Here is a 14,060-nt window from a genome sequence, read left to right as displayed (position 1 = left end):
ATATTGTCAGAGTGTGTACGCTCCTACGATCATGTTTTATTGTACCAAACACATCGCATCTGTTGATTTGGTTATATAAACCTCCTAAATACCACGATCAACGATGGAACGATGACGGGTAATGTGGCAGTGTGTACGCAGTCACCACCAGCAGTGTAGGCAGATATCTGTACAGTGTACAGAGACACCATCTTCTCAGCAGATGGTTATGAGAGATGAAGATCACAGATCTGACAGTAAATCATGTAGGTGTGTACACAGGGATCTGCTGATCATCAGGACTTTCAGACGTTGGTGAAATCGTTACAGAAATGACATCTGAAGTACAATGTAAAAGTGTGTAGGTAGCTTTAGCTGGAGCAGAAAGAAAGCACAGAATGATCTAATCAGAACCTTCCCGTACTTCAAGTCAACCATCAATATCCGCTACTCTGTGTCTCTCCACATCTGTGTATATATGAATGTACCAGACGTTCTTATCCCCCCTCTCCACAATTATTTACTTTCCATTTCTACGATTCACTTTTGTCCTCTTAAGCTGCAGCCTTTCAATATTTACGCTCAACATGTCAACAGCTGTGAGGACCAGAACGTGGGCTAGACTGTATGTAATCCACACAGGAGAAACGTCATAGTAAGAATGAATGATAATATTATTATGATAATACACAAGTGACTGTAATAAATGTATAAACTCCAGAAAATACTTTCTGTGTAAACAGCGGAGTTCTGTCATCGCTTCTGTGTTCATAAAGCAAACTCCGTCCCTACTGTACGGTATTATGTCTGCTGACTCTTCCGGTGTCGGGGAGGCTACCGGATTTCTGAATAAGTCTGCAGATCTATCAGACGGCGACAGCGCTGCGTGGTGATGTAACTCTCAGCGTTGTCCAGCGGTGAAGGTCCGCAGAGGCGTGTATCGTGTTATCGTCCCCCGCCAACCGATGCGCAATGACGCAATTAACTATATCGTATATAAAGACACTGTATATAATCTTTTGTTTGAGATTTTTTTAATAGACCGTTAATTATCACAAATTTTACGACATGTACAATATTATATTGCCTGGAATTTTTACATTTACCCGGTCTCTTTCCCACTAATTAATAGTTGGACAAAAAGGCTCCAATTATATGTGAACATCCCAGTTTTTACTGTCATAATTCTATCAACAATTTTTCCATCTGCAGAGAACAGCGAGTTACATTTAGCAACGTTATATAAACCGCCAACAACGCGTTTCATCGCCTGGTGCCTGACGCAGCAGTAAAAGTGCCAGTTCTTTGTGAAATGTCGGTTATAAACATACGGAGAACAGATTCATCTACATCTTTCCTAACCTCCCCATAAACAGAATGACCGGCTGAGGGTTTATAGACGTACAAGCTGTTTCTAGTTGACAGATACAAGGGAAGTCTGTTTATCATTGTGACAGAACACAGCAGCCGACAGCCCATAGAGAGCGTCCGTTACATACGTGTCCACGTGTACATGTGATTCTGACACACAGAAAGGCCTGGGTATGACACACGGTACAGGATGTCAGCCATGAGGGGGATTCTGGGAGCTGTACATGTTAATGCCACAAAGGTTGACCCCAATAAATTAAGCTTGAGGTCAGGTCAGGCCGGCAGCAAATGCTTCAGGTGAAAAATGAGAAAGTTTGAGAAACTGCTCCTGTGAGGAAACAACTGAGATCCGACCGTCTCCTGTCAGAGGAAAGAGAAACGTTCACACAGAGATACAACACAGCGCTCTTAATAGCCGGGGAACGTGTTTTCATTTAATTGTTTGTAATTGTTATTTATGCTCATCATCATCACCACCATTTATTTATATAGCGCCACTAATTCCGCAGCGCTGTACAGAGAACTCATTCACATCAGTCCCTGCCCCCTTGGGGCTTACAGTCTAAATTCCCTAACACACACACACACACACACACACACACAGACACACACAGACTAAGGGCAATTTGATAGCAGCCAATTAACCTACCAGTATGTTTTTGTAATGTGGGAGGAAACCAGAGCACCTGGAGGAAACCCACACAAACACGGGGAGAACCATACAAACTCCTCACAGATAAGGCCATGGTCAGGAATTGAACTCATGACCCCAGTGCTGTGAGGCAGAAGTGCTAACCACTGAGCCACCATGCTGCCATGTTTAGTGCACACCATAGAGTGTCAGAAACAGAACTTTTACAAATGACAACAATATCTGAAATGTACCAAGGATTTGATATTTTTAAAATGGGCCATCCCTACACACAGAGGAGGCAGCCATATTGTGGGCGGAGCTAACAACAATGCAGCCTATCCGGTCACTGAAGCACACAGTGTAAATATATAGTTTTTATCCGGAGGTATAACAGCGGGCCCCATAGCAAAAACATGGGTAGGGGCCCTATGAGGAGGTTTAGCCTATCAGGTCCCTGCTCGTTTTGTAGTTTGGGGTTATGAATGCTCAGAAGAGTACTTTGCTGTTTTGGGAGTAGAGTGGGCGCTTGGGGCGAAATGAGTATCCGGATGGGGGCGCAGTTTATGAATATTTTAGATTAATTTGATTAACACTGAGGGCTGAGGTGGGGGCAGTTTTCCTTGTTGCCCTGGGCGCTAAAATTTTAAGTTACGTCTCTGCCACCCGGAATCCCTTCCCCCCATTCCTCTCATTGTCCCATCTGAAAACAGGGGGGTGCAAGCGGGGGAACCAATGGACTCCGCAGTCAGACATAGAAATATGATGTAACCACATCAATTAGCTTTGGTTAGTCTAGTGCAAGTTGGGCCCATTAAACCTAATATCTGGATAAAGAATATTTATGCTGCGCTATTAAATAAGACTTTTTTTTGTGTGGAGATTGAGCTAAAACTGATTTATTACCTGAGCTCTACCTTTATATCCCTAAACCGGCCAGACCATCATTTTAACGCAGGGAATATATACTAAGAAATATCCATTTCTTGTGCCAAATGCGGTTTCTCGTGTCTCATAATAATAAATTAAGGTCCCTGACCAGGAGGAGCGCGGATCCGTCTGGTTGTGGGAGCTTAAAAAAACACGAGAAGGGCTTTGAAGGACTTTTTTATTAGCCAATGAGCCAGAATTTCAAAGACATCAATGACTATTCCAGATGCAGAGTTTGGTATTTGCCGAGCGCAAGAAGCTTTAATCCACGTCAGGAGCTTCTGCTCCGTAAATGTGGGCGACTGTCGCAGTGAGAGACGGGATCTCTGCTGATTACAGGCGGTAATGGCTCAGTAAATAGCGGCTATTGAGATAACATCACCCGGTCTGCTCTAATCTTGGGTTATCCAAAAAATCCAACAGGATGAGTCCCCGGCTTATAGCTTCAGTTGATGTAGTTGTGATTTTAATGCGCCTCTCCTGGGATGTCCGGGAACCTTTCAGAATAAGAGGTGATCTCTCGGACTCCGGGAAAGTATCAATCTCCTTGAAGCCGGATAAGACCGCGAAGCGATGGTCGCAGCTCAGCGCATTGACCTGATACACGTTAATGCGCTCCGCCCGCCGCTGTATAATGACAAGATTTGCACCATCTCGCTGCTGTGCGCTTCCACCTTCAGGTGACTTTTATTATTGGTTTGGGCCTTTCTGCGACTTTTGCTAAGTACATTCCTTTACTGTTCCAGCTTTCTTCTGTTTTTTTCACCAACATATTTATGTCATCCAGGCAGAATTGCTGAATGCAACACAGATCAGCTTTGTGCACTGGATACAACGTCACCTACAGAACAGTTCTGTGTCATATCCAAGGGCAATAAAATGAAACACTTCTTAAATCGATACAAACGCTTTTGTGAAAATGCACAAAAAGGAAGACAGACAGATCCAGCAATTTATTGTGAAGAAGATTCACGATCATATGAGCGAAGCAAGAAGTTAAAGCGGACAGAAGGTGGAAACCCTATTTATAGGAGATTTGGAATCATAAGTAAAGTTTGATTCAATTTAGTTTAATTAAAAGTTCATAGGAATATTTGGGGAAAAAATATTCCGCACCATGAACCTCTGGTAACCAGTACAGTCCATTCCCAATTTGCCCAGGTACGCAAGTGGTTAAAATGGGTGGAGCCAGCCAAGTAAAGTCAATCCAATACTGGAGGGTGTCAACAGCACTGAAAAAGTCTTTACTCAAGTGTGTCAGAGCCGTGAGGGGTAAACTACAGAGGGCAGATCAATACTACCCCAGACTCGCAACCTTTCTGCCCCTGGTGGGCGGGCTCATAGTAAAGAGAGAGAGAGGCCCGTTCTTTATTCCACACCTCCCAATGAGTGAGAGCACAGCAGCTGGACAGTGGGCGTGGCCACATCATGATGGTGTTGTGGCCAAGCCCCAGAGGTACATTTATGTTGCTCTGTGGCCCTAATGACTCCACCCTGGGAGCATTGCAGAAAAATCATTTATATAGATCCACGGATGCATCAAACCAAGTGACACAAGAGAACTGCGCCCCAAAAGTAACTCAGCACTTGTGAGTGGACATTGGAGATGAACTGTGCTCTCATGAGATAGAGGACAGTGCTGTATACACAGACTGTAGCCTGTATATTATTATCTTACTGTAAATGTAAAGCAGAATAACGGTGTTTTTACGACAGGTTCTCTTTAGTACCGCGCCAATCTGATCCATTCTCCAAGTCTTTGAACCTGTTAGAACTGATGATAAAAGCCTTTATGTCCATGCACACCTCTTATTACATCCATGTGTTCATTTAGGGCTATCGTCTGTGTTGTATTACAGGATCTATCTATTCCAGATCCTCACAAAGCTGCATATGGCACAGCTGCTGCACAGTTACCGTCCTCTCTGCATTATTATCCTACACTCTACATGTGCAGTATTTATACTACCAAACCACTGCAATTGTGGATGAAGTTTAGATCAGAACGTATTAAAAAAATTTGGATCATGAAATAAAATAACAGCATAATCATTTATGTAAATATATATTTTTTTTCTTACAAATTTTTTTTTTTTTTAAACAATAATTACATAAATAAAGATTTCAATGAGCACTGCACAATGTGTTTTTGCGGATGCTCTGTTGCAGACATGTTCTGTGCTAATTCCGTCTAATTTTTAAATCGAAGTATATGACATGACAGCCATCGCTCGGCACCTGCCCTGCAGTGGGTACAAATCATACATCTGATTACAAAAGCTTTAATCGCCCGTATCGGCGTCAAACCGCCCTTAGGGGCATATTTAATAAAGCACGATAGTGCTTTTAACGGGTAATTAAAGTCCCACAGTGTCCTCCGCAAATTTATTAAGGGGGCATCGCAGCAGATATCATGGATATCTGCTGCTTTGCATTCCTCTTCGTTTTTGGGAGCAGTCACCATTCAACAGTATGGTGACTGCTCCTGGCCGCAATCTAACAAGTCCCGAAAAAACTTTTTTTTCGGGAACTTGTCATGTTAATGTACCAGCTGCAGCTGGCGTACATCATCCAAATTGAGGAAATCTAATGCTGTCACCTCTGCTCCGGAGAGCAGAGCTGGACAGCGCATGTGTGGAGGGATCACATGATCCCTCCCTGTCACTCAGCGCGCTCTCTCTGCAACGACAGAGAGGGGATCTGTGTGCGCATGTGCAGTTCTTGGAACTGGACATGCGCAATTGAAGAGTGAAGAGAAGACCCGGAGACAGCGCTTCCGAAGAGGGGGGTAAGTATGATTTTTTTTATCACTGAAACAGCAGTTTTTCGGAACTGCTGTTTCTGTGCAGGGCTGTACATAAATGTGAGAAGTAGTTCAATCCTTATCATTGCGATAAGGATTGAAAACTACTTTTCACTTTATGTGAATAATGATAAATGTGCCCCTTACTGTCGCTGGCCTACGATAGTCTGCTCCTTGTCTCCACCACTCCCCTCTCATGTCATAGGCAGTCATAGGAGTCATTTGCGTTTGCACTTTCTTTCTTTGGCGTAAGATCCAGATCCGAGCATCCGCAGACTATTTCACACAAGATACGACACTCAGACTAATGTACGTACAGACATGAGTCAGGCTCAATGTGTATGGATGAACAAAACAGATTGTGTGATTAGCTTAAGGCTGCAGCACCACTTAACGTGGCTACGGTACGGAGGTGGACCAATGAAAAACCACAATGTCCGTTATTGTGGCATCTACATCCATCCTCTCACTCACACTCATCTCCAAAGCATCACAGTTTTCAGCTGGGGCTGTCAGACTCACGACGTTGCCTATAGGCAAATGACTGCTTGGGCCGCGCCCAGAGAAAGGGTGGAGCTATAAAGCCCCTCCCTAGGCGGCAGTGCACCATCAAACGCGTTGGGGGCTGCCGAGCGCTTCGGAAATGCTGGACATTCCCCTGGGGGGTGTGGCACGTCCGCCAATGCGGTGAGACCACACCCCTTTTTATGAATTCGTCCCAATCTCCACAAGTGCTAATAATATCGTGGAGTTAACCCTTTGAAGTATAGAGGGAAACGAAAAATCACTGGCACACATTTTCACAGTGGGGTTTTTGCCCTTTAAATAAATTAGCCCCATTGCCCTGGGTTCAGTTTTAGGATTTATCTCCCAATGGACAGGTGCCTGGAAGGAGGGAACACAGAGGTTTTACATGTGGGAGAGGCGTCTATCGTCTCCAGGTGGACATTGGATACCGGTATATCCACAGACCAGTTCTGTGTCATATCCAATGGAATAAAAAATAAAGGCTGCCCGGATAACAGAACGGACTCGATGGAAAACACAGATGGAAACCAAGAATTAATATTTAGTAAAATAGTTACAGGAAGTCACATAAAAATAATCTAAAAAGACAATAAACTTATTTAAACATTGTATCAGTTGCTGGATACAGAACAGGAAATTGTTACATTAAACGGAAGCTTCTCTGCTCTCCCAGTTTTGTTGGAATAAACCAGAAAGTCAATAACTCATTATAAAGTCGTACAGGACATCTCTGGATATAATATATTAAACTTCTGCTTTTGTTGCGATAAAACACAGTGAACCGTGGGGCTTTGGAGAAGATATAACTATGGAGGAAGTGAAACCTTTATAGCTTCTATCCACTTGGGGCGTCAGTAACGATCTGGAGTACAGATCTGCAGCCACGCGGTGTGTTACTTCATTCAGCAGTAATGATACATAAGAAGGTTAATAAAATGGTCCATGAAAAATCCACTTAAGCGATGTACAAACAGGCGCCAGTAAGGCACCGAGGAGTCGCGGAGCATCGCGCGAAGGTGCTTTAAACATGCTGCAAACCTTTAGAAAATGAGGGTCCAGTGACCCCTTTGGCGCACGCTCACCCTGTATAAAGGACACTCACTATGATAGCACTGGTCTGTGCCCCCATGTATGAATCGACCAATGTAAGCAAGTCTGTCAAGCTGTCACTCACTCAGTGTCTGTTGTTAGAGAAACACCGATCCCCAACCGACTGAGAGGTGAAGTAAGTACATGTTCATTCTTCAGCTCAGCCTTTAATATATTAACAGCTTCAGCACCACAAGCTGTGTCCCACATGTGAACGTTATTCACATTGTTTACAGTCTGGGAGAGTAGATAAGTATGATTAATATACCCCTTTGTTGTGGAGAGTACATGGAAAAATAAGGAACAAAATGGAAATAACTTAGCCATGATTTCTCCCCTTGTTATTTTCGTGCATTTAGTGTAAACCCACAATGAAGTTGCTGTAACGCCAATATGTGTACTTTATTACAGAGTACACCCAGGGTCCTAATATAAGGTATATAAATGGAGTTTTTCCAGCGGTTTTATTTATTCTCTTATTCCCAACCTGAAGAATCAGCATTGTGATTACATGTAACAACGTTTACTTAGATGTCACTGAGGCTAAGTCAGCTCAACACAAAGTGTTAAGATCATCTGGCGCTCATAGATCCAGGGGGCTCCCCTCCGCTACAGGGACCCTGCTAATGACGTCACCGAGAATGCAATTCTTCCCATCGTTACTTTTACTCAATTAGAGCAGCCGCAGAAAGTTACCCCAAAATGCCATCACCAAGTTCTCCATCGGATGGTAACACTAGATAGATTATATATATATATATCCCTTAGGATGTAAGCTCTTAGGAGCAGGGCCGCCTTCCCTAGTGTCTCTATGTCTGTTCTTCTGCTCCATCTTCACTACAATAGTCTCGCCTGGAGTTTCGGAAATTTTGGTGTTTGTTCTTTTATTGTTCTGAATTGTATCACCCTGTATAGGCTACTGTTTGTATTGTGTACGGCACTGCGGATACCTTGTGGCGCCGTACACAAGATACTAATATAAGATAGATAGATAGAGTTTCTCCCAGGATTGAGGTAGACATAAGGCCAGTTTGGTAACTAACTTAAACCAGTGAATAAAATCCCCGACATGCTAATGGATTCTAATGTAGATTCAAGGGGTTCATTTGGCAACTTAGTTACTTTTTAAAATTAATTATATATATTTTGTTATTTACATCATACTTGTCAAACGCGTCATTTGACAGCGGGGGGCGGGGCCAAACGCTGCGATTCCCAGTGAATCGCGCTATTTGGACCAAATTCTGTCCGATGCGGGAGATTGCCATACTCTCCCGGGAGTCCGTGAGACTCACCCGAAATGCGGGAGTCTCCCGGACATTCCGGGAGAGTTGGCAAGTATGAATTGCATAGGGTCAGATTAATTTCAACACCAGTGAACGTGATGTGTCTCTGGAACAGTCCACAAGGACGGATCGCGTCCGGGCATTTTGCAGATATTTCCCATAGAGGTGCACAGAATAATGAGCGGAGATTTCTTACCGTAATAGCCGTCAATAAGCGCATCTGACCATTAAAGAGATGTTCAGTAGCGCCTCGTGCCGAATTGAATCTGCCCCATATTGTACAAAACTGATCTGATCAGACAAACGTTTGCACGTCGGACAGATGCGGGATCGTTAGACAATCACATGATTACAATACACACGCATCAATCAACATCATTCTGATCCTTCTGTCTGAACAATGTCCTAATCCAGTTGAATTACTGATCGTTTCTGCCACCTACACCAGATAGTACAGGATCTACTGTCAATCACACATATGAAGGTAAAAACAACCAAAAATGTTTAAATGGAAAAATCGGCTTACAGAGAATGTTTCTGCACCTAAGTTTACCGGTGGCTCTCCGGTTGTTGTGGAACTACAAGTGACAACATGCCTTGTAAGCCTGGAGAGACGCTGGTTACCTTAGTTTACAATTAATTTGCCAATATAAATCTGCAAAGCTCCCAAGGACATTTCCTGCCATGATTAAATTTATTTTAGTCCATATGTTCTTCAGAGAACGGAGCAGAGTTTCCACCGTAACTGCGAGAATAAACATGTGAGGACATTTAAATCTAGCTGTGCAATTAACGCGGGGAGATCCGAGCAATTATGGAGCTGAAACACTTCACACAGAATCAGCAGCTGCAATTACAGGCGGCAGAAACAGACAGTGACTGAACGCTCGCATCAAACTGAGGGACAGTTACGTGTCTGGAATTTGGCCACTTCCAGCTGGCTGACAGAACAGACGTTTCTGTGAAACACACGAGAGTGAGCTCATCTCCCCGTGCCGAGGACAAGCAGCCGTCCCCATCACCCCCCTCCAATCACGCACCCACCAGAGTTACTCTGCTCCGGCCGTGAATTCATCGTACCTGCAACTGGCTGGGGAACAAGACAGGAAATTGGAAAAGAAGACGGGGGAAAGTGCGAGCACTTAGGAGTTATTAAAGGTTCTCCCTTTTCCATATGTGGAGAAATATTATCTCCAAGTGCACTATTTAACCCGTCACCCCTGATATTTCCATCCTGAAGGCACCAGACGTAAAGTGCCCCCCTGGGACTATTTATCAGTGAGGTCTACAGTATGATTCCTCATACCAGGAGCTAACTCGCTGCCATCGCTAATCCAAGGAGTGCTCACTGCACCCTCATTAACCTGCTCTTAATAAAATTATTTAACCAAGATTTAGGGTTAAATTTATCAATCTGCGAGTTTGAAAAGTGGAGATGTTGCCTATAGCAACCAATTAGATTCCAGTTATCATTTATTTAGTACATTCTGCAAGATGACAGCTAGATTCTGATTGGTTGCTATAGGCAACGTCTCCACTTTTCAAACATGCTGGAAACTCGCAGCTTGATATATTTACCCCAAAGTGACTTAACTTGCACTTGTAATCAGGTAATTACATAACTATGAAGTGTTCCACTACAGACATCAACGCAGGTATTGTGGTCCATTGATGCAAGAGGGTTCAACGACAATCAGGGGTTTGCTAGTTTGGGGGGTATCTGTCCCCCGAGCCGGCCCCATAGTGACCGGAGACACAGCTCCCATGTTACCGCAACTCTGGACAAACGCAACAGAAGTTGGGAGATATAGAAAATATCATTAACAATACTATAGCGGTAACATAGATAGTGACCATAGGCTAAACTTGATCTTGCAGAGTTTTTAAAGTACTCTAGAAGATGGGATAGAGGGTAAATATGAGTCTCATATTACATTAGGTACATACGTGTGCGCTCACTTACAGAAAGCCACATTACAGAAGGGCAAAACCGCCAGGGCGCAGCAGAAAATACTCTATGGTGATGCCGTAAGACTCGATTTGCCTGGTTGGACCTTGATTTACATAAGAGGGTGTTGTTCTGTGGAACAAGATGGCGGCCTTTACTGAGGAGGCGAAGTGCGCACCCGCCAGTGGGAGGAGTTAGACGGAGCAAGGGCGTGCCTTGACGGGATAGGGGCAGCATTGCATGTAGTTTTGCAGAGCAGTGCAGGAATGGAGGTTGAATACAAAGTGAGATGATGGGGTGGAGAGGATGCATATCTAGTTTCCTTGCTCCACAAAGAGAGTGCACACGTATGTGCAGTGCACACATCGGACATATCTTGTTATGACTGGACAGACGGAATAGAAGGAGAGAAAACTCTTTAAATTGATTTTTCTAGGCGTGCTGGTAATCTGGAGACCTCCTGTGCTTGGGATGGATTATGTACCAGCCACATGCATTTGAAGCATGAAAATCCTTTTATATCTGCACAAATACAATGTAAGAAAGACACAGAAACACACGTGACACGGGCAATAGAGACCACACATTAGAGAAATGTAAAGGTTACGTCATTGAAGGGGCCTAACGCACCAGCAAGCTGGACTTTGAAGTCACTTTCTGTCCTGTATTTTCATGCCCGGACGTAACTCTAGGAATATCCCCAATTTATGGGGTCAGTTCCAAAAAGTGGAATCTGGGAGAAGAAACGAAATAGGCGCATTTTGCATAAATCTAAGCACACCGCGCGCTGGCGTACGGCAGACTTATTATCTAGGTATTATTAGTTTGGCTGTAGTAGCTCCGCACACAGGTGGGAAATATATTGGGACAGAGAATAGTATTCTGGACCTGACACACCTGCAGCCACAGACAGCAGCTCGCTCTCCAGGCCCTGACATCATCACTGAAATCCTCCGTCTGGTATCTGGCGTGATCCCGCTCTCTCTCATCCAGCTCTGCGGTCGGCTGTCTGATCCTGGAAGCGCTGGGATTCGGAAGGCCTGAGACTCAGGCTGCCAAGAAGCAGTAACTCAGCAGACGAGTAGAAACCCTGCTCCTGGCAGCGGCAGAGCTTTTACCAGCTGTGCTGCGGCTCGCTCAGGATGGCGCAAGAGCTCGCTCAGTCTATGGGGAGACAAAACTCTGCTAGAAGCAGAATATATAGAAAAGCTTTCACCGGTCTACCAACTGAATGACTGATATGGATTAAGACAGTGTTGGTATGGTAAATGTAGCTGGAATTCTGATATGTTTAAATTAATTTTACATGCTTTTTAACTGACATTTTTTGCAAAAATACAAAGGGGATAAATTTATCAAGCTGTTATTTTCCGCTGAGTTTGGAAAGTGGAGATGTTGCCTATAGCAACAATCAGATTCTAGTTATCATTTATTTAGTACATTCTACAAAATGACCGCTAGAATCTGATTGGTCGCTATAGGCAACATCTACACTTTCCAAACCTGGCAGGAAATAACTAGGGATGTGCACCGGCGACTTTTGAGGTCTCGTGTTTTGTGTTTTGGATCCGGATTTTCGTTATTTTTGAGGTTCGGATTTGTCTCGCAAAACACTTGACGAAAGGTCTCGGTTCGGATTTAAGGTATTGGATTCGGATTTTTTTTGAAAAAAACATAAAAAGTTTAAAAATCAAGTTTTTGGGCTTATTTTCACTCCTAGGCTATTATTAACCTCAATAACATTCAATAACAAGCATTTCCACTAATTTACAGTGTATTCTGAACACCTCACAATATAGTTATTAGTCCAAAACGTTGCAACAAGGTATCTTTCTGGACTGCGTAGAGGAGTGGGTCACCACAATATATATTAAAAACCCTGAACTTTTATGATTCGCACCAATAATTGTACCTGGACTGCGTAGAGGAGTGGGTCACCACAATATATTAAAAACCCTGAACTTTTATGAATCGCACCAATAAATGTACCTGGACTGCGTAGAGGAGTGGGTCACCACAATATATATAATAAGAAAACCATCAACTTGTTTGATTCGCACCAATAAATGTACCTGGACTGCGTAGAGGAGTGGGTCACCACAATATATTAAAAACCCTGAACTTTTATGAATCGCACCAATAAATGTACCTGGACTGCGTAGAGGAGTGGGTCACCACAATATCTTAAAAACCCTGAACTTTTATGAATCGCACCAATAAATGTACCTGGACTGCGTAGAGGAGTGGGTCACCACAATATATATAATAAGAAAACCATCAACTTGTTTGATTCGCACCAATAAATGTACCTGGACTGCGTAGAGGAGTGGGTCACCACAATATATATAATAAGAAAACCATCAACTTGTTTGATTCGCACCAATAAATGTACCTGGACTGCGTAGAGGAGTGGGCACTGGGCACCACAATAAAATATATAAAAAACCTTCAACAGGTCTGCATTACACTACACATACGGCTGCTCCTCCATCCTCTCCATCATATACATGTTGGAGTTTTAGCGTGTGACAACCTCTTGTTTTTGATAATGTCAGTGCATTTTGAATATTTTTCAATTTGCCCCACACCACTGAATGTACTTTATCTATGATACGCATCTATCTATCTTGACTGCGTAGTGTGGTGGCCCCGGTACACAATTTGGTACCGGGGCCACAATAAAATAAATACACCCTCCACGTGTCAGAATTCCACCAAACAAGTATCTGGACTGCGTAGTGGGGTGGCCCCGGTACCCAACTTGATACCGGGGCCACAATAAAATAAATACACCCTCCACGTGTCAGAATTCCACCAAACAAGTATCTGGACTGCGTAGTGGGGTGGCCCCGGTACCCAACTTGATACCGGGGCCACAATAAAATAAATACACCCTCCACGTGTCAGAATTCCACCAAACAAGTATCTGGACTGCGTAGTGGGGTGGCCCCGGTACCCAACTTGATACCGGGGCCACAATAAAATAAATACACCCTCCACGTGTCAGAATTCCACCAAACAAGTATCTGGACTGCGTAGTGGGGTGGCCCCGGTACCCAACTTGATACCGGGGCCACAATACCTCCTCCAAACATGCTACAGACAATTCGTCATTGAGATCCCATTAAGTATGTTAAAGACAGACAGGGTCCAAGTGTTATTAGTTGACTTTGTAAAGAAAAAAACTGTCCCTGTTGCACATAGTCGTGCAATGAAGACTTACTTTTTCATTTAAAGGCACGATCTTTCAAGTGTAGTGTTTGTAAGTCTAAGTCATATTATACTTTTGGTAAAATTGGTTTTTTTGGTTCCTCTTTATGTTAATTAATTAGTAATAGAATTAAAGTAGGAAATAGAATTAAATAGAATTAAAGTAGGAAATAGAGTGGTATAGAGTTGTAGTGTGGTATAGATAGAGTGGTCCACACAATATAATAATAAAACCCTCAACTGGTCTGAATTCCACCAAACAAGTATCTTGACTGCGTAGTGTGG

General features: G+C 43.4%; 1 protein-coding gene across 3 annotated transcripts in view; it reads right to left on the bottom strand.

The window, feature by feature from the left end:
- LOC142101351 (uncharacterized) overlaps positions 1-14,060 on the bottom strand; it is a 189,884-nt gene that overhangs the window by 151,395 nt on the left and 24,429 nt on the right. Inside the window, exon 2 of one of the 3 annotated variants that reach the window (XM_075185777.1) lies at positions 11,463-11,750. The exons of the other annotated variants lie outside the window; for them this stretch is intronic. The gene's annotated coding sequence lies outside the window, so the exon portion shown is untranslated. The remainder of the gene's footprint in view (positions 1-11,462; positions 11,751-14,060) is intronic. 3 annotated transcript variants of the gene reach the window in all.

The sequence above is a fragment of the Mixophyes fleayi genome, chromosome 9 (genome assembly GCF_038048845.1).
Source record: "Mixophyes fleayi isolate aMixFle1 chromosome 9, aMixFle1.hap1, whole genome shotgun sequence".
Classification (NCBI taxonomy): Eukaryota; Metazoa; Chordata; class Amphibia; order Anura; family Limnodynastidae; genus Mixophyes; species Mixophyes fleayi.
Note: the sequence above shows the minus strand (reverse complement) of the source record. Positions and strands in the feature narration are given on the sequence as shown.